This window comes from Stegodyphus dumicola, chromosome 8 (assembly GCF_044657685.1).
Source record: "Stegodyphus dumicola isolate Sdum_Otavi_A_Nest chromosome 8, ASM4465768v1".
NCBI lineage: Eukaryota > Metazoa > Arthropoda > Arachnida > Araneae > Eresidae > Stegodyphus > Stegodyphus dumicola.
In genome coordinates, this window is record NC_140775.1 from 43,556,891 (window position 1) to 43,571,788 (window position 14,898).

Sequence of the window (14,898 nt, forward strand, 5' to 3'; positions counted from 1 at the left end):
AAAACTACGAAAACTCCTAATCCAGCTCGTTCGCCGGCATTTCAGCCCAGGTAGAACTGTCAATGTTCAGTGGTCTTTTTGCTCTGCCTTTTCTTAGGTTTTTTGATTTAATATATATATATATACTCACAACACACACAAAAAACAAATACAAAATTTAAAAGTTTTGTTCCCCATTCCTAATTTTGTACTTTTAAAATCTGAGATTATTTCTTTTTCTTTTTTTTGTGTGTGTATTTTAAAAATTATAGGAAGATTTGGAGGCAAACACTCGATATCTTTTGTCAAGACACTAATGTAAACGATAAACGCTCCATTGAAATGATTTAAAACATGTAATATTTGAGAAACACAAAAAAGATGAGGTGTGCATGAGTTTGATTAAGAAAATGAGCAGTTGCTTTCAGCTGGAAAAATCGCAAGCACCCATCAGAAAGTAGAATGAATACGATGTATACTTGCATTTCAACAAGAATCAAAAATAAAAAGACAAAACCAATACATTGTACATTTAAAAAATACACGCAAAATTTACACTTGTTGATACTGAAATGTACACAGACACACACACCATCACACACGCGCAAAAAAAAAAAAAAAAAAAAAAAAAAAAAAAAAAAAAAACACGCTATAAACTTTCTATGTTTGAAGCCACGAAAATGGTGCTTCGAAGTCTGAATACTAAAACATGTTGAATTGAATTCCCCTAATGATATTTTGTAATTTTTATATCTTTTGGAAAGAAAACTCCATTTTCTCATTTATGTTGAATAAGATATAAATCTTGGATACTTAGACATAAAAGCTAAAGCAGTTTATTTGATTTAACGGTCTGGTATCATGTACAACTTTAGGTGTGCTATAGTCAATAATCCGATACCATATTGTAAGGAGATTCACTTAATCCAATACACAAGTCTTCGTTGAAGCAGGGATAATTTAAAAACGCTTTTTCCAATCTGGGAATAAAACTTTTTTTCTTTCTTACTTAAGAAAGAAAACAGAATTAAGTAATTTCTGTTCTTTTTGTCTCTTACTCATTCAGTCACATAAAATTATTTTTTCTCTCTTTTTTTTCCCCTCCTATATAAAAATACACAGAAAGAGAACATTATTACACATGTTTGTATACATATCCATCTATTTGTCTGTTTATCTTTCTATCTATATCTCCCTTAATTCTTCACTTTAATTTGGTCTCTTTTCCACCTAAAAATAGTAACTGCTTGTAATAAATCGCTGTAAACTATGTGATTTCATAATTAATTCTTATCATATGATCTTGCATAACACTAATGACATAGTTACTTACATAAAGCTTTAGCGAATAAATTTTCAAATCGAAACTTATTAGCAATTAATCGAAATTAAGCTAAACCAAAATCAAATCATTCTGAATAGGGCAGCAGTCAGGGAACCGGGGTAAATTACCCCAAAAGGGGTAAAAATGAAACTTTTGTGAGTAAAAAGTATATATTTTTAATTTGCTATTTTATAAACCTGTTAGTATTTTTTTCAACTTAAACAATTTAGCGACACATGCAGGCCACGCCATCTAGAGTGTTCTCGAGTTATATCTTTGCGCAATAAAGCACAGCCCCGGCTACCTGCTCAGTCCGTGCCATGCCGTCAAGATGCAAATACATTGACGAGTCAGAGAGCGAGTTTTTACTAGTTAGTTGCTGACAAGACCACCATTTTATCATTAATCATCGATATATCGATCAAGGTAAGCCGCAATATGAAAATTTAATTCAAGTATATTACATCTATTATTTTCTGTCTCCCTTCAGATGGCAGAAAATAGAAAAAGAACATACCAAGACGGAGTCCTTAATTATGGTTTTACACAAATAGAAGACAATGGTACAATGAAACCACAGTGTGTTGTATGTATGAAGGTACTGACTTCAGAATCTTTCAAAAAAAGTCAATTGAAGAAACATTTAGATAACTTGCATTCACACCTGTCTTCCAAACCGCGAGAATACTTTGCAAATTTAGAAATATCTGTTAAAAGACAAAGATTGAATAGCAACTTGTTTGGTACATTTGATCAGCGTTCAGCATCAAGGGCTAGCTTTGAAGTAGCCTTGTTGATTGCTCGAAATAAGAAACCATACACTATTGGTGAAGATTTGGTTAAACCAGCTGCTGTAAAAATGGCAGAGATTATGTGTGGTCAAAAAAAAGCGAAGAAACTGAATTCAGTGCCCTTGTCTGCGAGAATTGTGAAAGAACGAATTTCTATATTAGCAGAAAATGTGAAGGAACAGGTTATTTTCGCATTAAAACAGGCTAAATATTTTTGCTATTCAGCAGTTTAAAATGGGAAAACTGTATTTCTGTATCTTTGGATGGAGCTCCAGCTATGCTGGGTCATATTAATGGTTTTTCGGCTTTCGTAAAAAAAGTAACCCAAATATTGAAGTTACTCACTGTATGATCCATCGCCAGACCCTTATGGTCAAATATTTAGAACCTACACTGGAAGCCGTCATGCATGATGTCATCAAGATTGTAAATTTTATCAAGGGACATGCACTAAACACGCGGCTGTTTCGTGAATTATGTCAGGACGGTGAAGCTGAATATACGGACCTACTATATTATACAGAAGTAAGGTGGCTCTCTCGCGGAAATGTACTAAATCGAGTATGGACTCTCAAAACTGAAGTCGAAATTTTTGTGGTTGATCAAAAAAATATTCTCGCAGATAAATTTAAAAACTCTTCCTGGATTGCAAATCTAGCATATTTAGCGGACATTTTTGAGAGTATAAATATATTAAACAAAGAATTGCAAGGAAAGAATATTAATATCATTTCAGCGAGAGAAATAGTGTCAGCGTTTGGATTAAAGCTGCAATATTGGAGACAGAAAGTAGAACAGAACAAGATAGCTTCTTTTTCAAGGTTAGCTTTGTTTTTGGAAGATTGCGAAAATATTACTTTTGCTGACATCAAGGATACAATTGTAAGACATCTTATCAAACTCAGAAAGCGGTTTTCAGATTACTTTCCAGATCTTTATACACGTACTGTCAGTTGGATTGTAGATTCTTTTAAATGTGAAATTGCTATGATACCAGAAGATCCTTAAGGTATGGCAGAAACAATTCTTGAACTTCGATCTAATACTGAAGCACATATTCAATTTGAGAGTATTACTTCTGTATGTCTCTTTATGTCTTCATTCAAATTATTTCATTTATGTACTGCACTGAGATATACTACATTTCTTAATTAGTAGGGCACTGCTTTAATTTAGAAAATTACTAAATTAAACGCTTAAGCCTTTTTCTTAATTCAGCTGTTTTCCCTTTTCACAATCTTGAAATAGCATTTGTTTATAATTTGGAATTTCTGCTACGCATCATGTAATTGATTAATAACTTCCAGCTGTTAATTTACAAGGTGTTTTATGTTAATTAAATAATTTTTATGATAAGAATCTTTACTACGACTTCTCCTTTCTTTCAAATTTCACTAGGACGCAAATGAGATTGAACAATATTTAAAGCGAGAGTTTTGAATGTCTGAGGTACTGAAGGCGAGGATTTGTTGAGCATAGTAAAATAACATAGATTTGACTTTACAAAAGTATTGTAGCCTAACTTTACAAAAGTATTAAAAGTATTGTAGCCTAACTTTATGTCTTCATTCAAGAAGAACAGAAATCGATTACGAAATTTACAAAAGTATTATAAGTATTGTAGCCTAAATTTACAAAAGTATTAAAAGTATTGTAGCCTAAGACTACACAAATTTAACAAACTAAGCTGGCTCAACATAAATAGTGCGATTCAATTTCGGCTAGTAAATGGCTAATGCTGAAATATCAACTGGCAGAGTTGAGCGGTGGTAAGTAAAGCTGCAAATGTTTCTGGCAAAAGTTCTCTATCTAAAACATTCAAAACCCAAATGCTCTTCAATGTCGATTGGATCCCGGTGAAAGCCAACGGAAAGGAGAAGTTATAGTAAAAGCTCAAATAGTAAAAAAGTGGTTAATCAACATAAAATATCTTATACATCTTGTAGACTTAATGATGTTTATAATTACACGAAGGAAAAATATTAAATTCCAACTAAATAATAATCAAAACAAAACATTTTAAGGAAACCCTAGAAGGCAATATGTCTGTTATTAAGAAGAAAAAAACTTCTCAATAAAATCTGTGAAACCAATATAATTTTCCTTTACCTGCCTCGGGCTTCAAGCAGAACCCACGTAGCTCTTAATGTTTTTAAACTTAATGTTTCTAAGCATTAAGGTAAATGGGCATATCAGCATTCTATCAGACGGAGAGCCTAATTGGATAACATTTAAAATGTATGCCCTGATATTGTTAACATGCTGATATGAGAGCATCTCTAGCAAAGATTGGGCCTTTGATTAAAATTCTGCAGCATAAAGACTGCCAATTACCATCTTTTCCCAATACAATATGCCTAATATTCGAAGATTACTGTTAAGTTTCTATCCCTTTATTCCTTAACATTTTATTGCTAAGCTTTTCTTTTTCTCCATGTCTGCCGTCTGGTTTTCTGCACTCCATGAATTCATTCTTGGATATAAAATCATAATGCAGGAGCAAGGTTTCCTCTTTTGTTACGATCTTAAGAAGTTTTCAGGATTTGTACCATACAGCGGCAACAACGTTTTGCAGTAATCAACTCTTTGTGGATTTTTAACCGCCGAGATAAATCCAGGCAGTCACCTTGTAGATATCTTATTCATATTAAGGTGCTCATGCAGAACGCACAAAATAGTTGGTTTAGAGCGACTCACACTGCTATTGCAGGGAATAAAGCCTCCTGTCAATGAGTGTTATAAATTTTGAGGCAGAAATGTTTCTTGATGTCAACTCTTCCAGTGGCCAAGATTGAAGAAATTCCTCTTCAATGGATTCTCGTTCCAAATGAAGCTGTTTTGCTTCATCTTTTGCCGCAAAATATAAACGAGAAGAATTCCTGTAAAAAATATCCAAGCATTGTTTTATTTCATTAGTATTTAGATCTTCTTTAGTCAAAAATACGATAAGTCTACCATTAAACATTTAAGAAAAACATAAAAAGCCCTTTCCTCAAAACTTGGTTTACTTGGTTATATGTTCAATTTCGTTAACTTGGTTACGTTTGCGAAACTTTCAATTTACTCAACATTCTCTCTACATGCGTACAAGAAAATTATATTGCCAAGGAAAACTTATAATAAAAGACCGTAAATTTTTGGATCTTATTACATATAAAATTCTCTACAAATATCCTGTCTTGTAAGGAGGGACTATTTGTTCTCTTGTGTGACTAAGAATAATATCAAAAGAAATAAAGTTTGTATTCCTCAATTTTTTTTAGCTGCCGAGTAGTTTAGACCAAGAGTTCGATGTCAGGCGTAGGAGATTCATGCTGGTTTTGTGGTTTTCTCCATGTACATAATGTGAATAAGAACTAGTTTTCCTTAGAAAGTCGTAACCTACCAGCAGCTGAACCGTAAGGTCGCTCAACACTGATAGTTCGATATGGGTTCTAATTCAGACAAACAAGCAGGTTGCGTGGGCGTTTTCTTGATTTTACCCATGTGTAACGTGGATACGAAACAGTTTCTATTACAAAGTCAATCCACGAAGCCATTTTTTTTCCTTACACAAATAGCCCTCGCATGCTTTTCCATAACCAAATAAACTAATCCTTAAGAAGTCCTCCACGAAGGCATGTAGTCTTAGTGTGCTAGAGTCTAATAAATCCAAATTCCCCTTTTTAATACTCTGCATATGTAATAATTTATTCGCTATAAATGACTTTGAATTTTACAAAATGTGCTTATTTTTGCGGGTTCACTAAATCAAATAAAAAATCCCAGAACGCTGTTAGTAATGGACATTTTTGTAAGTGACGGGGAATTCAGTTCTTTTATCAATAGAAAAGATAAGTTTGAACTAAATCCTTAAAATGTATAATTAGCATACAAGATACAATATGACTTATGGTATCAAATAGCGTTCCTAAATATTTACTTCGTGAAGTTTGGGAGACTAGTGATCTGCGGTTGGAAAAAAGGATCTTCCCTTTCCTTTTGGTAATTACAGTTAGTTCCGGTCTAGTTAGCTCCGATGCGCAGATCTTGATAGTGAGGGGTAACTAACCAAACTTTTGTGCATACCAAACTTTGGCAAAACGCGCAGTGAAATTATGCCGTGATTGTTGAAATTGAAAATGGTAGTCGGAAATATAACATGTTTTCCTTGTTGCAGGTTTTCTGGGCCTGGACTTGCAAAAGATCTCGCGTGTTCGGAAGAATGATGTTCGCCTGCTATCCACCCCCGGCTGATATGCGCAACAGCCGTCCGGGCAACCATCGGCTTCGATTCGAACGTTCCCCAGTCATCTCCTTTCCTGGATCCGCGGAAGGTGCGCGCGTGGACCCCACATCTAGGACGCTGTGCGACGATTAGCATAATTCACGGGATCCCACCACCGTTTCGGATGAGGATGACGCAAACGGGACTCGGAGAAAGGAGCACAAGATACAAGCGGAGCGTTTTTCAACTCCGTGAACAGGTAAGGAGCAGCCTCTTATTGATATTTTCCTTACAGGCTCCATGTCGAATGGAAAAAATAGGGAGATAAATAAATATAAATTTGGACCAGCGTTTTTTTTATGCACTGACTATGATTTGTATGCCTTGAACAGTGAATTTTAAGTTTTCTTTAAATGCTTTTTAGAAGTTCTTTTGCCTCGAAGAAAGTTTCATTGATTTATGTTTTTTGTGTGTATATTTAGACTTATTTTCTAATTTCAGAAACTACACCACTTGTTAGCTTCAAAGGGTGCAATAACTTTATTTCGAAATAATTCAGAAGTGGCCATAATTTTTAGTAACATTTAACTAGAAGAAATTTTTCAAGAACAGTACTTTTATTTTTTAGCAATGCAAAAATATTTATAATTTTTATGAGGAACATTAAACAATTAATATTGGTTAATGTTTTGCATAAGTAAACAAAGACTAGCAATATTTAAATAACTCGCAGCAAAAATAACTCAAATCATTATTTCTTATATTAGTGTTTTTTTTTTTTTTTTTTTCGTAAGAAACACTACAAATTTTACTTTGCAATTATCCATCGTCTTCGTGTTTTAGTGAAAGTCGCTTTTTTAGAAGAACTTTAAGAGATATCCTATTGCCCATATTATAAGAAGATGTTTCTGAACATTTTAAGGCAAATAAGAACAAAGAGATTTCATGTAAGGCAATTTCATATGAATGAATTTGCTGTGTTGAGAGTGATGTAAAATAATGAATAATTAAATTTTCAATAATCAAACTAAGTATTCTACATAAATTTTTTAAACGCTTCAAAGCCATGTTTATTGTGACAAAGTATTTACGCTTGAGAAACTATACCACTTTATACCACAAAACATATTTGTAGCAAACTTTGTGTGCAAGCGAGTTAGCACAAAAATGGACAACTTCGGATGGAACAATTAATTCTTTTCTTTATTAAATGCATGTTCACAATACACTAATTTACGATGAAGTAAAATTACAGCTAATTAATTTTTAACCCTGTATGTTTTTACAACATTGAAAAACTCGTTGTAAGTATAAGATTTGACGTTCTATACCTATAACTTTTGAAGGATTCGTTCGTAAAACTATTAACCCTGTAACCCTACTAACTGCTTATAACACTGTTTCTACTTTAAATTGAAATCTCTGTATTAAGATCACACTGCAGTTTGTTTCAAAATTTTTCAAATGTTTTTTAAAAAACTTTTTGAAGTTAAGTTTTCAAGTTACAACACTTTTTAATTAAACATATTTTCTTCAAAGTAAAAGTTTAGGAAAACTTATCTAAATATCCTTCAGTATATTCAGCTGTGCGTGATTTTCAGAACGGAATTTTCAGCAGGGAGGAAGAACATCATTTTAGATTCAGGTCAGTACGGTAAATTCATTCTTTAGATAATTAGCTCTCAAGAGAAAATCAGTTTTGAGTAGCATTTAATTGCTTGTTTCTTAAAAGTACTTTGAAAGTGCTTTGATGTGTCTGTTTTAGTTTTTAGAATAAGATTTACAATATCTAGAACTTATAACCAGCTTGTTTTTTGGTAATATGTGACTGAGATTACAAGAAAGGTCATTAAAGTCTGTGCTAATCTTCAAGTACTTCCTCGCATTTATTCAATCGCGACCAGTCACAGTTTTAGACATTAAAATGCAATGGAATGTAGGTAAGCCGTAACTTTCAAAGCGAGGCAGTAAGATTAATTAGTAACAATAGATTAATCTGCAGCAATAGATTTTCTGCAAAAATGAATAAATTGTGATTTTTTTTTAAACAAAAGATTACTTTATGCTTAGGAAAAAATTCGACTAAATTTTTACTTTGTAGCAAAACAGTCTGTTTCGGAAAGTTATTTTGTTGGGGGAAAGAAACTTTTTTTATTACTTCTTTCTGGAAAAAGTTTAAAGCAGTAATTTTTTTCATGCTCAGTCTAAGATTATTTTGTACTGGTATATATGATAAAAAGTGTTTTGGAAATGCATTTCCTACTTTGACCTTAAAAGACGATTTATTAAATATTTCAATAATTACAGAAAACACAAATTATTCTGTAACGAAATAATAGTATACGTATAATAATAATATATTCTATAACGAAATAATAGTATACGTATAATAATAGTATATTCTATAAAAAAATAATAGTACAAGTATAATAATAGTACATTCTATAACGAAATAATAGTATACGTATAATAATAGTATATTCTGTAACGAAATAATAGATTATTGTGATTAATAAAACATATTTTATTAATCACAATAATCTTTACTGAGTTTCAAAGTCCTCAGCTTGTTAAACAACACAGTCATAAATCAAACAATAAAAATTCTCTCTCGAAGATGACCACATCTGGAAGTGACCGGTAATTTGAGGAATAAACATTAGTACTAATGATTATGATTAATTTTCTCTAAGAAAAGCACTTTCTGATCAAATCGAAGTCATTAAGTCGATCACCAAAACATAGTTTTGCTATCAGACTAAAATATTTCATACATTAAACAAATCAATAAGTTTCATTTTCATATCAGCAAGTCTGTTTTTGATGGAAAACAGCAGTTAATATTTTCTGAATGATTAATTATATCGTTTCTTAGCCTGTCGTAGTTTACCATGTAGACCTGATTCGAAGATACAACCCTCTATAAATGATTTTCTACATTCCTAGTCAATGTACGCCAATTTTTTATTTCTTTCCTGCGCAGTTGCTAAATGTGTAACACATAAATGTTCAAAAGGCATAATTTTTTCTTTCGGCGCTAGTTTGAATCTGTTGTTCATTTCATATATCGGTAATTTTTTTATTCTAAATTTCATAAATCAATTGATCAGATTTAGATTAAGATATTTTAGTAATTCTAGCTAAAGACGTCTTCAAATCAAAAAGCAGATGTAAAATGAAATATATCGTTAAAAAACAACTGAAGGTGTTCCTAGCCACCTGTGGCAAAGGAAGTTAGCTGTAAATTATAATAAACGGTTTTATAGTAACAAATGTTTCATTTATTTTTTGTTCAACTGTTTTTGAAGAGGAAATGCGTCAAGAAACCCTATCATGTTGGATAAATATTTATAAGCAATGATTATTTTCAAAACTACGAAGTTTACACAGTAATTTTCGCAATGTTTTTGGCTACTTTTTTTTATAAAATTACACACTGTATTAAAACACTTAAAGCATAATGTAGGAAATAATAAAACGGTTCATTTAACTTTACGAAATTCAGTTTATTGCAGAATGGGATATGATTAACCAAAAGAGAAAAGCAAAAATTAGAGTTTATAACTATACTGTAGTTTTTTTTATACATATATATGTTTTCCGCACTTCAGAATTTTACTCATTTGCAGTATTTCATAAAATAAAAAATATAACGGAATTTTCCTTAATTTTTTTTCATATGATATTTCTGCTTACCTCTGCAATTAATTTGTAATTTCATTAACGTAAAGGTAACGTAAATCGATTTTTTGCACTTTTACTTCAGTTGTTTTCTTCATATTCCAGCAGCATTAAATAAGATTAAAACGTTTTGAAAAACTGATAATTTCCATCATCGATAGACAACTTCTATAAGATGACAATCTCTGTAGGAAATTAAAACTGTCTGGAATTGTGAATGTTTACTTCCATCGAAAGGGTTCACTGATGCATTTGGAAAGATTCATTGAAGATGTTATGGTCATCAAAAATCTACATTTCGTAGAATTAATTTAACTCTGTTTAAAATCAACAAGAACCAATATTAGATTATCATTAGTTTCACTGAAAAATTATTTGCGTTTCTAAGAAGACTGACACAGGCTCTACGAAATGAACTTTATTCTGATAAATTGAGATCAATTTAAGGGGGATGTTTGCCTATTTTTTTACATTTTGATGTGTTTCGAGTGGCAACTTTGCTCGGTGAATGTTAAGAAAAAGGGAAATCGTTTTCGAAGGAAAAGAAAGCAACAGGATGTATAGAGAGATAAATTATTAGAGAGTACAGGAAAGCTATTCCTAGGAAAGAATACAATTGCAGTCTTCTTTACGCGTTTTTTTTTTTTTTCCATTTATTTAATGGAGGTCTCTGAAGGTTTAGAAATTAAAGTGTAAGGGAATAACTGAGACCACAGATCATACAGATAATCGAAAAGTCTGGATAGCTGGATTATCCTATGTCAGTATCCTTATTTAGATTTTGCCTCATTAAACCAAGTAAAACAAAACGAAACTTAAATTGCCTTTTTCTGTGGACCACATACGTAAGTTAAAAATTAAAGCTTAATGTAGAAATCATAGTATAGAAAATAGTAAAATTGTTGATTTCAATTCCATTATTTTAAGCCAATTTACATGAGCGCATTCATTTTTCATTTAAATTTACAATTTCTTATTAAATGTATAAATATACTGTATTATCTTCCCATATTTTCTAAATCGATGAAAAAATTTAAAATATGTAAATGAATTAATAATGAGCTTAAGTTTACTTAGTCTAATATAAAGAACAAACTATTCAGATGGCTGGAATTCGGCTATCTGGATCCTGAATAACTGAAGCTCTAATCGTGCGTATATAGTATAGTATAAATTTAATTAACTTAAATTGCTTTCGGGGCTTAAATTAAAGCAATGATTTAAATCTGAAAGTAATGTTATTTACTAAAGCTAAATAAATTAACTGTTTACCGGAAATTCGATTACAAATACAATATTTCTATTTTTTGTGCTTTCAATCGCATCACATCAAGTTAAAAGAGAAAATATAATTATTATGAAGATGGAAATACGTATGATTTCTTTGATTACGCTAAGACGCATGATAGGCTAGATGTTTCCCCTAATTATAGGTGAACTTGATTCATATCAAGTTCACCTACAATTAGGGTAGCATGATATGAATGTTCCCATAATCCTAAGAAGTAAAGAAAGAAGACTTATAAGAAATAAAGAAGATTATTGAATACCAGACATATGTATTTTTTATTTATACTTCGAATAAAAATTTAATAAATAAGAGAAATAGACTAAATTGTCCTTATTTATTTTCAAGTTCTGCAACAATAAAAAACTTTTTCTCTAAAAAATTAGAAGAAACTTCGAAAGGCTTCATAATTTGTTTATTTTTGTTTAAATTAAGTTATTTAATGATCAGTTAAACATGTTAGAATTATATGAAATAAACGTGACTCTTAAAATTTAATATTTAGCTGTCAGTATATTTGCATTACAGAGTGTAGTCAACAAAAGTATCTCGCAAATACCAAACTTCAGATTTCAGATTTAAAAAAAAAAAAATCAATAAAAGTTTGCATTTTTTTCTTTCCAGATATTATTATTTTCACTGCTAATGTATGTTTTGATAATATTTAGTAAACAAAATTTCAATATTTATTTAAAATTCTTTTTATTTTGTTTACAAACAAAATTTCGATATTTATTTAAAATGCTTTTTATTTTATTCATAAACTCCAGAATGTCATTATGCAATAATTTATGTCATTACGCAATTATTTAAATTCCAGTTTAATTATTTTTAATTTCTCTGTTTTATTTATAAATCTGGAAGGAATCAAAAATGCTCTAAAACATCTATTTATTATAAATAATGTATTGATATTTTTTTCTCTGAAACAAGTTATTTAAAAAAGAATTTCGCTTATGCAGCAACTGAGATAAATGCTTTAATTTATTAAATATAAAAATAATTATTAACTTAATTCATTTCTGGCATCATAAGCAAGTTAACAAATGTTGGAGATACTAAAGCCACAAAAAAAAAAGCATTAAATTGCATAAATACGCAAAAATGATTTTACTTTAACTGCAAATTTATGCAACTTACTCTGTTTCTTGGCTGCTTTAATATTTCCGTTATTTGTTCTCTGCTGTTTATTTTAGATAATAATAAATAGTTATCAAGTTAAGAATGGTTCTTCTATGGGCTGGCAAAAGAAATGAGTGCAGTTTAACTCACGAAATAGATCCAGCTCTTATTTCATTGATTATGCAATAAACTTGTTGGTTTATTAAATTTCAGTTTATTTTGTGGTTGGCCTCTCTAGACATTTTAACAAGACATAATTAGGAGCTTATTTTTCAAAACTAAATCATATTACATAATACGAAAACTATCCGCAAAGTTTTTCTCTTATTTTTGAAGCTATACGTAAGCTTCTTAATAATTGTAATAGCACACCCTAAAACAAGTAGGAAAAAAAACACGCTAGTATTTGCATACACAACTAATTTAATATCTGAAGTTCTACAATTCCTTTCAATCTGATTAATATCTTTCCTATTTTTAGCAGTAGGGCTTCGCTAGTGAGCATATGATACACAAGCATGAAATGGCAAGCAAACAAAATTCTTTTGAGACATCGTACCAATTTAAACTTTATCCCATCTGAAATTTCAAAAATTGTTTACTGGATGCTCCTTGATAACATCGGACTATTTTTGACGTGGGATACCTATTTCTGGGTCATATCCATACCAAATACAATTTGAATATTCATATAAAATATCGTTTGAGATAGAGCAAAGTTTAAAGCTATAAACTTCCTACTGGAAGACTGCAACAGTATATCATCGTTAGGATTTTATTTATTGTATCCTTCTAAAATGTTTTTCTTGATTTCTTCTGCGCTCTATCTTCACGATTTAAAGAATCTTTCCTCACTGTAAAGTTTTTTAAGAAAAGTGTTTTCTGTAATTTTATCATTAGAACGGAATATGGAACTGAAACTGCAAAATGTAAAATTATTTTTTTCGTTGCTGAGTATAGGGCTCCTTATTACGTTTCCCTGATTTCATCCCACAACATAATGATACGTACCGCGATGTAAGTTTTCATAAATCAAAATAAAGTTAGCTTTTGGGTAAAATATGTAAGGTTTTAATAATTTAGTGACTGTATGTAGTGATTATTGAACTGAGTAATATCAGAGCTTGCAAAATGTTTTCTTGTATCAAAAATTTGATTTAAAACCTTTCATTTGAGTTGGTTAGTTAATTAGGTTTGGATTTTCAGGGCAAAGGGCCCCTTACATTTGGGAAGTATTTTTTAAAGAAACATGTCATTGAGAAAAAAGACCGTTTTGAAAGTCTCTGTATAGCAAAATCTTTTAAGTTTTATTAATATCACTAAAACACACGTATAAAAACGTTGGTGCAGTTTCCTTAATGTTCGAGGAGAACACTGAGAACAACACTGAGAACTTCAGTTTCTATCAAAGAGCCTTTTTAATTATTTGAACGTTCTAAATATTATACAAAAGATAATTTGGAATTTTCGATAAAATAATGATCTATTTTTAAAAATTCCATATTTGATCCAGGTTATTTTCAGCATTTCGTATGAAATATCGGGTCATTCCATAAGTTCTCAGCGCTCTGCTATCAGTTATGCCTTCAAATGCAAATGGCACACAATGGTTCAGTTACATTCGATGGGATGCGATTTCCATAAGTTATGCAAATTCCCGTGTCTGAAGGAAATTCTCGTGAAAATATAGATTTAAGCTATCTCCGTCAAAACCTGGGTTTTTTTTTCTGAACGTGGATCATCAGATAAGTCAAATCACTTTCTCCGGCACTGAGAAAACCATTCTTCTTGCCATTCCTTTTTGGGGACGGAAGTAGTTTCGCATACAGCATAAATTGTTTTCGACGCTTTTCCTGCTGCACTTGATTTTGAGTTAAACTCAAAGAGTAGAAGTCTCGGAAATGTTTAATTTTGTCCATTTGACACTTCAACTTGTTTCAGCTGCAAAATAGATAAAATATGTTTAGAACTAGAATGCACTGTGTAGAATGCATGAAGAGAAAACAAGCCAAGAAATGATAACGGAGCAATGGACAATGAGCTCTTGGCAGCGCAGTGTTGCCAGTCCATAACGAAACGCCAAGAATTTATACACCTACTTGATATTTGAAATAGACACACGAGTTAAGCTTCAGGCATGCACATACATTATGTATGCTCATGTGTGGTATGTGCATACTTTTTCTTGTAAAAATTAGAAGAAAAGTAAGTCTCATATATATATATACACACATATATTCTCAGGTTATTAGTCGCTCTTCAAAATTACGCTTTTCTTATTGATCTTCCATTCATGACGGCATCTGTCAGCAAGGGACCATGACTATCATGGTCAAAGCATCTGACACTTGCTCTCCTCCCACCCCTCCGCATCTATTTTTCATTGAATTTCTCTCAGTTCTGCTTTGAGGATTATTTTATGTTACATTCTATCGCAGTACTTGTAGTTGGAATGTCTTTTTATTTGAGTTATAATATCTTTCAACCGTAAGAGTAGCAATGCGGT

General features: G+C 31.2%; 1 protein-coding gene across 1 annotated transcript in view; it reads left to right on the forward strand.

Moving 5' to 3' along the window:
* LOC118194643 (uncharacterized) overlaps window positions 1–14,898 on the forward strand; it is a 249,889-nt gene that overhangs the window by 21,369 nt on the left and 213,622 nt on the right. Inside the window, exon 2 of the mRNA XM_085821791.1 lies at window positions 6,254–6,560. The gene's annotated coding sequence lies outside the window, so the exon portion shown is untranslated. The remainder of the gene's footprint in view (window positions 1–6,253; window positions 6,561–14,898) is intronic.